The 11,676-nt window shown below is 35.1% G+C and overlaps 1 protein-coding gene across 2 annotated transcripts in view; it reads right to left on the bottom strand.

The window, feature by feature from the left end:
- The window catches only part of CENPP (centromere protein P), a 163,887-nt gene that overhangs the window by 57,388 nt on the left and 94,823 nt on the right, over positions 1–11,676 (bottom strand). The window lies entirely within an intron of this gene.

The raw sequence follows: 11,676 nt of genomic DNA, 5'->3' as shown, positions 1-11,676 counted from the left end.
AGCTACTACAAAATCTCCACTGGACATGCATGGGATAAAGCTTACTCCTAAAAAACACACGACTAAAGATTTAGTCTGATCATTAACTTATTTTTTCCCTACTATACCCTCTTCCCTTTAAAAATCTCATAAAAGTGAATTTTATGCAAGTTTTGTCTAGGATTTTCCCCTTGCTCACTTGACACAATGAATATCAAGCTTGTCAGAGATTACATACATTATGCGATAACTTGTTCCAACCAGAAGTACTTGATAACATGACCTAAGGGACAGTTATGATGCAAATATAAGGCCACAGCAATGAAATGGAGAGGCTCAAGGAGAAACATTTTGGAATCAGAAGACAACAGCAGCAGAGGCAGAAGACCAGCAAGGAGAAGGAAGCCCAGGGATGGAAGGTATGCAACAAATGGATGGTTACTCAGAAATAAGCAAACTCTAATAACATTTACGTATGTCAAATATGAACAATTTAAGTCCGTTCACTCTTCAAAATTAACAACTATACTGGAAGCGAAACAGGCTTTCTCATAAATAATTCCCACTACTTTTTAACAAAAGCCTCGAAGGATTTTACAAAGAAAGTAAACAGTACTGTCACCATTTTATAGCTGGCGACAGTAAGACACAGAGGTGAACCGACTACCCCTTGGTCAAGAGAAATAAGGGAACAAAAATCAGACTCTCTTGGCCATCAGCAGGTAGAAATATGCAAGAACAGCTCAACACAAAGAACCTGCACTTAACTGTTTCTTCTCTAAAAATATGTATGAGCAGATATCTAATTTTTGCAGGTTCACATTTTAAATTAACATACTTCAAAATGGCAATTCAATTAAGAATGAAATACAGTTCTGTTAAAGTACTATCACACTTAGATGTCTTGCAAAAATAGTATGGACCGAACCCTGCTTAGCCATTAGACAGATCATCTCATGGAACTGAAATAATTTTCCTGAGCCCCGGTGAAGTCGGTCCTTTGAAAATCTGCTAAGTCTTACAGAAATAGGCACCACCTGATTTTTCAATTCAACTGAAATACTTGGAGAGACTTCAAATTATTCCTAGATAGGTGGAATAATGACTGCCCAAGGAAACTCAGTGGCTCCAATTTGGCAAGTTCCTGATTAAAATACAGTTTGAGGAAGAACACTTTTAAGCCAATCTTTTACCAAGTAACACTCTTGAAACAAAATAGGACTTGGGTGGATGCACAGAAGTAGTCTCTTTTCTCCTGTCCTCCAGATGTGGGTGCAGTGGCAATCTGTATTCACAGATAAATTCAAGAGAGAACAAGCTGTAAGTTGCTAAGACCTCAAAGGGATATCCCACTAGTCTTTTTTTTCAAACCACTTCAGAGAGGATACTCCTTAGCAGGGTGAAAATCTAAGTAAACCTTAAGTAACCTAGTCTCAGACAAATGTAAGGTAATATAACTGAATGCAAAGATGTAATGTAGATGTTGAAACAAAGAGGGTAAGATATTTTAAAGTCAGTGGGAAACCTGGAATAGCAAAATTTAGGATTCAGTATCAGTAATAATTAACGCTTTGTGATGTAAGAGGAATATTTGGCCTTTAGACTCTCTGTCTGGTATATTTCTAAGCCATGATTTGCACTGTTGGCTCATACATCATAGGTAAGAGTTCGGCCAAGGCCTGCTAAATCCTTCAGGTAGGTCCCCGCTATAAGCTCACAGATGTTAAGCATGATGTCGATGTATCAAAAAACATCTTGCAGGTACCAACTTATTAATAGAAAAAGTGTTGAAATTTGCACGTTTTTATTTATCAGGATCTTTCCACCAATTAAATGACAATAGAACTTTGAGGATCCACCTGAACTGTTGTTTTGCGCAAAGGGACATACCCGTCCAGTAGGATGAAAACTGCAAAGGTGTCCAGCAAAATAACGTTGGTATCACGGAAGCTAGGGCACCTTTTTGAATTTGAAGCAATGATTAGAGGCAGTAAGTTTCCCCTAAGATAAGGTACAAGCACTTTCTCTTTAAAAAAAAAAAAAAAAAAAAGATTCAGAAGAAAGAAACATCAAATGTCTCCCTTGATATCACAGTGAGACAACTTTTATTGCTTCCTTGTGTTGAGGCTGTCAGAACCTTTGAGTCCCCATAAACGTAGAGCTCACAGTACACACCCTTTTCCATTTTCCATTTCAGTTTAAATGTGGGAGGTTAAAGAAGAAAAGATATCCCCTCCTGCCAAAACTGCAAGTCACTCAGCTTTGACTGAAAAAGAAGTTTGAGGGGTGACTACAAGCCTTGTAAGAATCCAAAACCACAAGGTGAATTTCACTCGATACCTTTTGTTTTACATAACCCTGCAGAGAGTGGTTGATACCACTTCTGAATTTTGATTCTGAAACATGCATCATACTTGCACATAAAAAATGAGCGTTCAATAATGAAAAGGTCAGAACTGAAAAGCATGATTTCATCATTTCTCTACAACAATTTGGTTGCTCTTTTACAGAAAGATGTCAATATACTTTTAACATATCTTTTAACAATGAACTTCTAGCATGCAAAGTGACAACTTTTTAAACTGCTGTATTATGGCAACAAAACAAACAGTCGGTCCCTTCTGTTGTATAGTCATACAAATATTAACTTGTTGAAACTCTCATGGGAAGACATGAAGTACTGTGTTTATGTTCTCATGTACACAATTTTCAGAGAACACAAGATTATAGATAGTAAAGTATCAGTAATATGAGAAAATATTACCAAAACAATTTTACACTATAAACACGATGACTTTCTTCATAAAGCAATTTTTAAAAAACAGTTAAGCCTGTAGATAAATTTGTAAGAGTTGCACAAGAGCTGGTGTTCTGGAAACTGGAAGCTTCCTAAAGTAACTCACAAAAATCACTACTCATTTGGAGGTGTAGAGACCTAACAATGGAGGGAACTGCCTAGATCCTCTTCAGATTTACAGCCTGAAACAACCAACTAAAGGTCACCTCTATTTAAAATGCAGAAAGCAACAACAAACATGCAGTATTAACACTTGTTACAATTATTGTACAACCACTCATTGCTAGAATTATTTATGCAGTTTTGGAAGATGCAAATTCAGTTCAAATCACTGCTAAAAGGGGGTTCGGAACCATACTATGACCTTCTTGTAGAATATCCTAACCACAGAGATAAAGACTACTTTGGAGAGAGTGCATAGTTTTAAAGAGATCTACTTTTAGAGCTGTTGTGTAGGAAACATTTAAAGATTCAGTGGACCAGAAGAGAGCAAACGTGTTCCCTAGCCTCATCTGGAGTAAAACCTGCACAACAGTAGTACCATCTTCTTGAAAAGTGACAAAGTTACTAGCACCTATCCAAAAAGGCTAGTTAATCATAATATGATTGACTCAGTTGAAAGACATACATGACTGTTTTCTGGTGAACAAAAGAGAGAGATCCTGCTGTTATTCCTTATTTAGTAACATTACCCTTCTATTACAGCTAGTTACCATTAAATCCAAAACACTCTATTTCAAGGGAAAAGGCTTTGATTTTATTTCTCTTGGCGCACTGTAAACCATTTTAAATGGGGAAAAAACAGCAGATGTGGAATAGGAGATCTGGTTTAATGATGTCAACAACTTCTGTATAGTTGCAAGGCCCAAATATTGTGGAAAAATGTTGGAACACATTTTCCGTCTAAAAGTAGTGAAGACGTCAATTACCAAACTCTAAGATGTATTAAACAGATCTCCTTTTCCACATAAAGAAATCTGGAATAATCATTTGATCAAAATGCATTTAGCTTTTTAATTTTCTAATAAACGAATACACTTTTCAAAAAGTTTTATACTAATTCAGGCATCAAGCAGCATATTCAAATGCTAGCAAGAGTTATTTTAACAATTTTATTACAAATACTATGCTGAAAATCAATGAAATACTTGCCTTTGATGTTACTTACATCCAAGTGTCATTACGCATTTAAAGATCCTTGCTTAAAAACACATTATTCCACATTAAAACATCATAAGGATAAACCCATAAAGACTTAGCACTGTTTTCTCCTTTCCAGCTCAAGGAGTGAAGAGAGAATACCAAACAGAACATTTCAAAAACATTTCCCATTATGTAGGATGCAAGATGAACAAGTGGTAACAGTTACTACATCATTTTATTACCTTTGGAAAAACATTCAGATACCATTATGCTCACCTAAAAGAACTTACATAGATGAGTACTACATAAAATATGTTTGGTCAGGCCATAAAACAATTTATGACAAATTATCATCCCTTTCTAATACTGAAGTACACAAGATAGTAAAGCAAAACTAAACCAAAAGACATCTTAGCATTATGGTATCAACCTTCCCAACAAATAAATGTACTTTTAACTTAAAACTTGAAATAAAATATAATGTTTTGATCAGGAATGGAAAAGAAAATCAAACCGTCTCAGGGTGAATCTCAGAAATAAATGAAATAAGTCATCTTAAAATCGCAGTCTTATTTGTTTCAAGGAAACTAAAGGCAAAGCAACATCATGAACTGCAATACCCTTTTCTGTAGAACTATTTTTGGTCACTGTGAAAGAGACTGGAAGAGGCAAACTCTGATCTGATCCAGTACAGCTGTTCTTACGCTCTTGCATACTTTACAGACAGCCTTGTCTAATTGCTGCTGAACACGGTTTAGCACATTGCCATTATCAGCCTGTGAACACAGCTTATAAAGTTTCCCAATAAGCAGCCTGGTCATTGCTGTGAAGTTTCCGCGAGCGATACACAACCACCCCTTCTCAGCAGTCACGTCTACCCTGAAAATTCCCACCAACGAACTGGGCATCGTGGGCCCGAGTTCCCCAGGATACTGCAAGATATCGATGCCGGGAGGGGAATCCCATTCGACCAGCAAGGGGGGCTGGAATGCTGGTGACTACTCTACCTGCTGTCATTACCCAGAGCAGAACACAGAGGGAGACTTGTATCGCCGTCATGAAGCCCCCCGGCTTAGATGAATCATTCTACTGCAGCCACTCCCCGAGCCTGGAAGTAAAGTTTGACCTGTATTTCCACAGATCTGTCTTTCATCGATACCCATAGCTGGGAATGCAAAAGGATACCCCCTAAGCTCCACTGTCTCGTGACTAGAAGTCATTTTTACTTATTTTCATGTTGCCATCCTGTCATCCTAGTGAGGTTTACCTCGTACACTAATTTCAAAGCTATATATCCAGAAACTAATTTTGTCAGCTTGGGCAAGTTTTGTTGTGTACCCCAGCTAACTGGAAGACCTTATTTCCTCCTCAGATTGCAGCAGCTTTTTCTTTCCTATGGGAAGGCAAAAATACGCAAAAATATGCTAGGTATTAGGGTCAAAGCAGTTAATTAGTTCCAACAACAGTTATATTGGACTCAAAAAACTGGCTGTGTTTGGGAGTTAAAAAGATTTAGCTGTTCTCTTTTCCTATTAATGCTAAAAGACAAGGATCTTGCCTTGTGCTTCAAACCCAATTCTATGACTCTGCCAACCATAACTTCTACAAGAAGTGACTAAATACTCAAGAGTTGAATGAATTCCCCAAAGCAATATTCTTCCAGTCTTTTTGAGCCATCCTGACTCTTCATTAAATGGAATTTTTTTCATGGATTTATGAATCAAAGTAACTTCAAGCATTAACAGTCGTGTTATTTAAAATGTTCATCTTAGAAAACATTTACCTTACTCTAAATTTTTTCTTTGGTCATCTGTTATGTAAAGAATTTCCCACAGCCACTGACTAAATGATTACTGTGGTCTGGTGGAATTTGCTTTTCATTTGTGTTTAATTCTTTGTACAGGATACAGATCTCCACACAGTTGTTGAATGCAAATATTTGTATAATTCATAGCTTCTGATTCAGCTTATTTGTATTAACATGCACTGAGTTATCAAGGCCAGATAATAGTGTACTTTGTTTTCTATAAAGTACTTTTAAGCAGTTCTGCTGAATTCAGAAAAAAGAATTTTCATTCCAAATGTGCAGCATTATGAGTGCACATACAGCAAGCTGCAGGCTTTATATGCAGTATTACTGAAGTAGATCCATGTTTCTCTATGGGAACTCTTCATACGACAGCAATTCATAGGGAAAATATATAAAAGGTGACTTATTTTTTTCCACAAGACAAATAGTTTTCTCAAAGGAGTAATACTGAACACAGCTGTGGAAATATCAGATATGTCAACCAAGACAAAAATCTTCTAAGTGAATTATGTAATAATAGTTTAAAAGGACTAAAATTAGGAAAAAGGATTAACTTTTTTCACAGCAATTTCTCCAAAATCCTTAAAGTTGACCATGCCATTACATTTTATTCTTCATTCTCAAGCTGTCTGTTCCTTAAAAACCTTCATAGTTAGAGTTTGGCTGTCCTCCTAAATATTTCATGGTACATTTCCAATGTATAATTATAAAAATTCACTTTTAAATTACTGTTCTTTGTAAACAAGTATATGGATACTTGCTTTTAATGGAAGAGGATTCAGAAGTGTCTTGATTCACTACCAGTCTTCCAGAGAGAACAAAGCTTTTCCAATAGTCGTTCCGCATACTTTGGCTCTCATAACAGAGAGCTCAGGAAGCAAGACTCTTCCTCTTTCAATTAGACCAATTACTTTTGGAGTCTATATAAAACATGAAAATGTACTTTACTTTCTAGCACATTTCCACAGCTAAACTACCTGCTGCATGACGAAGCATTTCCTTTTGTTTGTTTTGAACCTACCACCAATTCATTTCATTTGAGACAACCTGTTTTTTGCATCGGAAAAGGCAAAACACTTACTCTCCATTTCCTTCTTGATGATATATAGGATCAAATAGATCTCTATTACGTATATGGTGTATTTATTTTGAAAACTATCTAGACAGTTTAAAATCTTTCCTCTGTACATTGTCTGGTAATGCCACCGATGAAGAAAACATTGATTAACTCTCCATTTTAAATAAATTAAATTTCTTTCAAATGTTCCGAGCAAAGAACAGCCTATGGTTTTATGTAAGGAGACACACATTTTCTATGTTATTTATAAAACATCCGATATACAAATTATAACAAAAAACATAAAACAATAGTATAGCTGAGGTATGAATCATTTCATGACAAATTACCGAAGTTGTATAGTTTGCTTATCAACACACACACATACACACGGAAGTAAGCTCACTTACCCAAGTCAAAGCTATTTAGTACTGCTGCGGAAAAATCAAATGGAAATTATCCTTTGTGAAATCTGTGTGTTCAAGAACTAAATAATAGCCTCTGCTTTTCAAATAGTTTTACAAAAGAGATCTCATTTTCCATCCATGCCACAAATTAATATGCAATTACAATATTTGTTTTCTTTCAATTTACATAAATATATCCATTGAGTGGTCAAAGTAACTTCTACTATCTAGCGAATTGCTACTTATGGAAAAAAAAGAAAACCCAGTGTAAAACTCTTCAGTGAACCCAACACGTTAACTAAAACCATTCCCATATTTTCAACCAAATACTTTTAAAAACAGTATTCTAAAATATCTATCAGCCAATTCTGATTTCTCTGGTAGTTGCTATATGGTCTTGTAGCTTAGTTTAATAGTTTTTTCTCATACTTTTTTTCTATTTCCTGGTAAACTCTGCTATAATACCTATGACACCACACCTCTGCATGAGTCAAAGGCAAGCGAGACTGGACTCTTTGCTAGATCCAGACAGCCATAGGCCTTTGCTGCCTACATCAAAGTAGCCATTTTTTTTAATACTTAAGATCAACTAATACTAACAGCTGCAGAACCTCAACATATTTTCACTGGTGAGAAGTTTTTCAATTAAACAACCACATAGTTAACTTTTTTTTTTATTAGATGTGTTACAGTATATCAAATATTGCAGTATATATTACAGTATATCAAATATGTAAGTTTTCCCTAATTTAAATTTAATTTCTATATTTCCTCCTTTTCTTCTTGCACTGATTTGTGATTTTCCCCAGCAGGAAAAGAGTGAATGCTGAAAATCAGCAAAACACTTTGTGATATATGAATACTTAAAAAAAATTAGCATTAAAGTTGCTTTAAGTGCCAACTTGGAAAAAAATATATAGATTACATAATGTCATTTTATTATATAAATATGTGATTTCTAAATCTAATGATTAAAACCATAATAGCAGTGGGTTAACTACAGTTAAAGCACATACATTTACTCATATATTACTCTTACCTATGTACTGCACACTCATTCAAAAATCTCTCAATGTATTTAGTGTTATACCAATCTTGTATGACAGAGTTACTGCTGCTGCACCACCGAGACATTCCTGCACAAGTCCCAGGAGTAAAACACAGACCTGAGAACACAAGCTGGAGAAAGCAATATGGCATGCAAACCATTGCTTCAGTCAGATAATGTCCTTGTTTGTATTAGTAATGTTTCTGAAAGCTTTTATTTCAATCACCCCACAGTAACAAACTCTGTATTTCAAAACCTGCCATCAAGTTTAGTTTGGAAATCTTCCTAGAAATATTTGGTACTTTTTCCACCTGCAAAATGGTATATACTCAAAATACCAAATAAAATTAAATTATCTTTGTAGTCTGACTAACATACTTTTAGTATTTTATTTCATTTTTTCTGGAATAAAAACAACAGGATGCCCAACTTAATGGAAATTTAAATCAGCTACCATTTTAAATGTTGCTTTTAAAGTTCAGAACAACATGACTCTAGCAAAAGGCTGTGTATAAGGAAACTATCCTTTACATACTGTTTGTTAATAGAAAGGGAAAAATGACAAAAACAGTATGTCCTTATATAGGTGATCAGGTTTTATTTTTTTAAAAATGTTTAACTTTGACAGAGTAAATGTTTGAAATTCTATGAGGAAATGTGCTCAGTCCAGTTTGTATTCTGGAACAGAACATTTTCCTTTAGAACTTATTATCTGAGTGATTCAGTAGTTTGGCACAGGTTGCAGAGCTTTTCATTTTAACTACCGTTTGATTTTCCGTGAAAGAACGTCTGGTGTTTCCAACGCCTGCAGGACAGATAAGTATCTGTATTCCAAAAAAGATTCTCTTATACTACGCAAACTTGTAAGTAGCATCAAAGGCAAGACTCAGAACCGACACGCGCAGAAACCAAGCTATTCTCAGGACCTCCACTCATCAAGCAGGTTACTTTGCAGCCGGAGCAGCTTCCCAATCCACTCTGCTGCACAAACATTCTTACAGGAACAACAAGGAGATCAGCATCAAAGTGGGAATGAGCCAGCTGGGGGCTTCTTAAATTGGCATGCCAACACACAGAGGTTTGTATTAATCTATGGCCTAAGGTAGGACAGTGCTAACATACTTTCCCCTAAGGCAACACAAACTATCTGCAAGCATAAAGCACTAAAACTGTAAGAAGAAATCTTTCCATCAGTGGTTTTCAGCAGCATCTGACAAGTATGACAATCATATGGATGCACGTACATACGCACTTGGCTTTACAGCTCTTCTACACGATCTTATAATATGCAAGGTATGAACTGCCATCAGTTTTACATGTTGTTAATAAATGCTAGAGATTAAAGACTTTATGACTGCAAAATTAACAGTATATTTTGTTGCAGTTTAAGTCAGTTGCCAAAAATACACAAAAAATGTTTGTCTCTATTAACCAGTAAATGCTTACTCATGCATTATCTTAAATATTCATGATTATTTTACATATTTACATGGAAATACTGAAGAATCAAGATGCCCCACGGAAGCTGAAGAATATTGTTTTTCTATAACCGACTTGTTTAAATGGTGTAGTTCAACTTGATAAAAGCCAGAACTTAACTAAAACCAAAACATATGACTGCACTACACACGGATTGGTTGCGAGCATGAAAGGAGTATGTCATGTTAATAAAATGTTATGGGCAGTCTCCAAGAGAGATTTGTGCAGTTGATGTTAGATTCATCATTTTATGTAAACCACATTTATAAACATTGCTAGCAAATGAAAAAGTATTTATTTTGCCTTGCAATAACAAATGTACACAAGATAAGCTTAAAAAAAGTGAATGCAATGTAAGCCTTAGCTGCATATGGCAGCATATAACAAATGAAAATATAGTCACTTGCAATAAAGAAATCAAGATAGCATTTTACTTCACTGATGTGGTATGTTACTTATAAAACACCATACAAAATTTTTTCATTTGCATATTTCGCCATAATGAAAGATAGTATTTGGAACCACTACATACTCGAGGTATTCCTTTTCTTTGCTTCAGAAACTAAGCTGCACTATTCATACAAGTAAATTAGACATTTTAAGGCAAGGTAGAATTCTAATTTTCAACCAACTCCCTCATTGGCAGAAATAGAAATCACTGAAGAGGCCTGAACAAACTGTTTGATCTCCTATAACCTTTTAGTTAGTTTAGTTAAATTAGTTATTTAGTAATTTAGTTAAATTAGTTATTTATATACTTAATACTTCTTAGGAAAACATACAAACAGTTGCTTGCATGGAAAAGACCCTCACACTAGCCTCTATTTAGTAGTATCTCTCTTCAGTAGGACCCCAACGTCATGAATTAAACGACTGTGGCAGAAGCATTTTTATATCAGATTATTTAAAAAAAAACAAAAATCACTGTTCATGAAACAGAAAAGTCATGGAATGTGATGCCTGGGAACCATGTGCTTTAAAAATATTACACTGTCAGGAGCTGTAACAAGGTCACTTTTTACTTCAGCATTTCAACTCTTAAAGTTACAAAAAGTAGAGGGTTTTTTTTAAACCAACTTCAAGTTTGTTGTGGTTCTGGAGATCCATTTTCTTTTTATAATTCTTATTTAGGGCTTCTGAAATATCAAAGAACTCAAAAAATGAATCATTGTTTTAAGTTGCAGAGCTAAATGACACCATTTGGAAACTAGGATAAAAGTGTTCCCCTACCTAAAGTTACCCTAATAGGTAAGCTTAAGTGTTAATTTGTAACCTAGAGGGAAACAAAGAGTTTGAATTTAATTAATTTAGATAGATGTGAATGAATGTGAGAGAGTTTGCTACATATGAATAGCTGAGAACAGTTATTTATTGTGCAAGACAAATGCTAGCAGTAAGATAAAGTGTTCTTTTAACAGCTTCTTCAACCATATCACCTCAAATCAACTGCTTTATAACATAGCCAAGAAAGCAACATTTGACTCTCCCCTCAAAAGGTAGCAGCTATATATCTTTTAAAGGGCTGCTGCACACTCTATGTAAGTACACTGTAGTCTTAACACAAAAATTGAGAGGAACACTGAACCGAGTACCTAACATCCTTCATTAGTTCGTATACTGCAACTTGCTTGTAGAACTCCACAGCTGCCTACTGTGCTGGCTCATGTAATGTCTTTGGGTCCAAAAGTTGAAGTATATTGGAAACAGTAAGCTTGGAAAGGAATTTTGCAATAGCAGTTAGTTTTAGTAAACTGGAAATATGTTCCAAGTGTGTAAAAGAACATGCTCATAAACTAGACTGGGAACAATTGGACTATTTTAGTTTCTAGTACTGCCATTAACAGTCAACATCTAAAGCTCAGAATTTGGTAGTTAAGTGACCAGAAAAGGTGATTTAGAATGCAATTATAGTAAGGATCAGAATACTAAACCTATGTTTTAAGATATTAAACAGTT

This window comes from Apteryx mantelli, chromosome 12, assembly GCF_036417845.1.
Source record: "Apteryx mantelli isolate bAptMan1 chromosome 12, bAptMan1.hap1, whole genome shotgun sequence".
NCBI lineage: Eukaryota > Metazoa > Chordata > Aves > Apterygiformes > Apterygidae > Apteryx > Apteryx mantelli.
The sequence above is the reverse complement of the archived record's forward strand: the minus strand, read 5'-3'. Positions and strand labels throughout refer to the sequence as shown.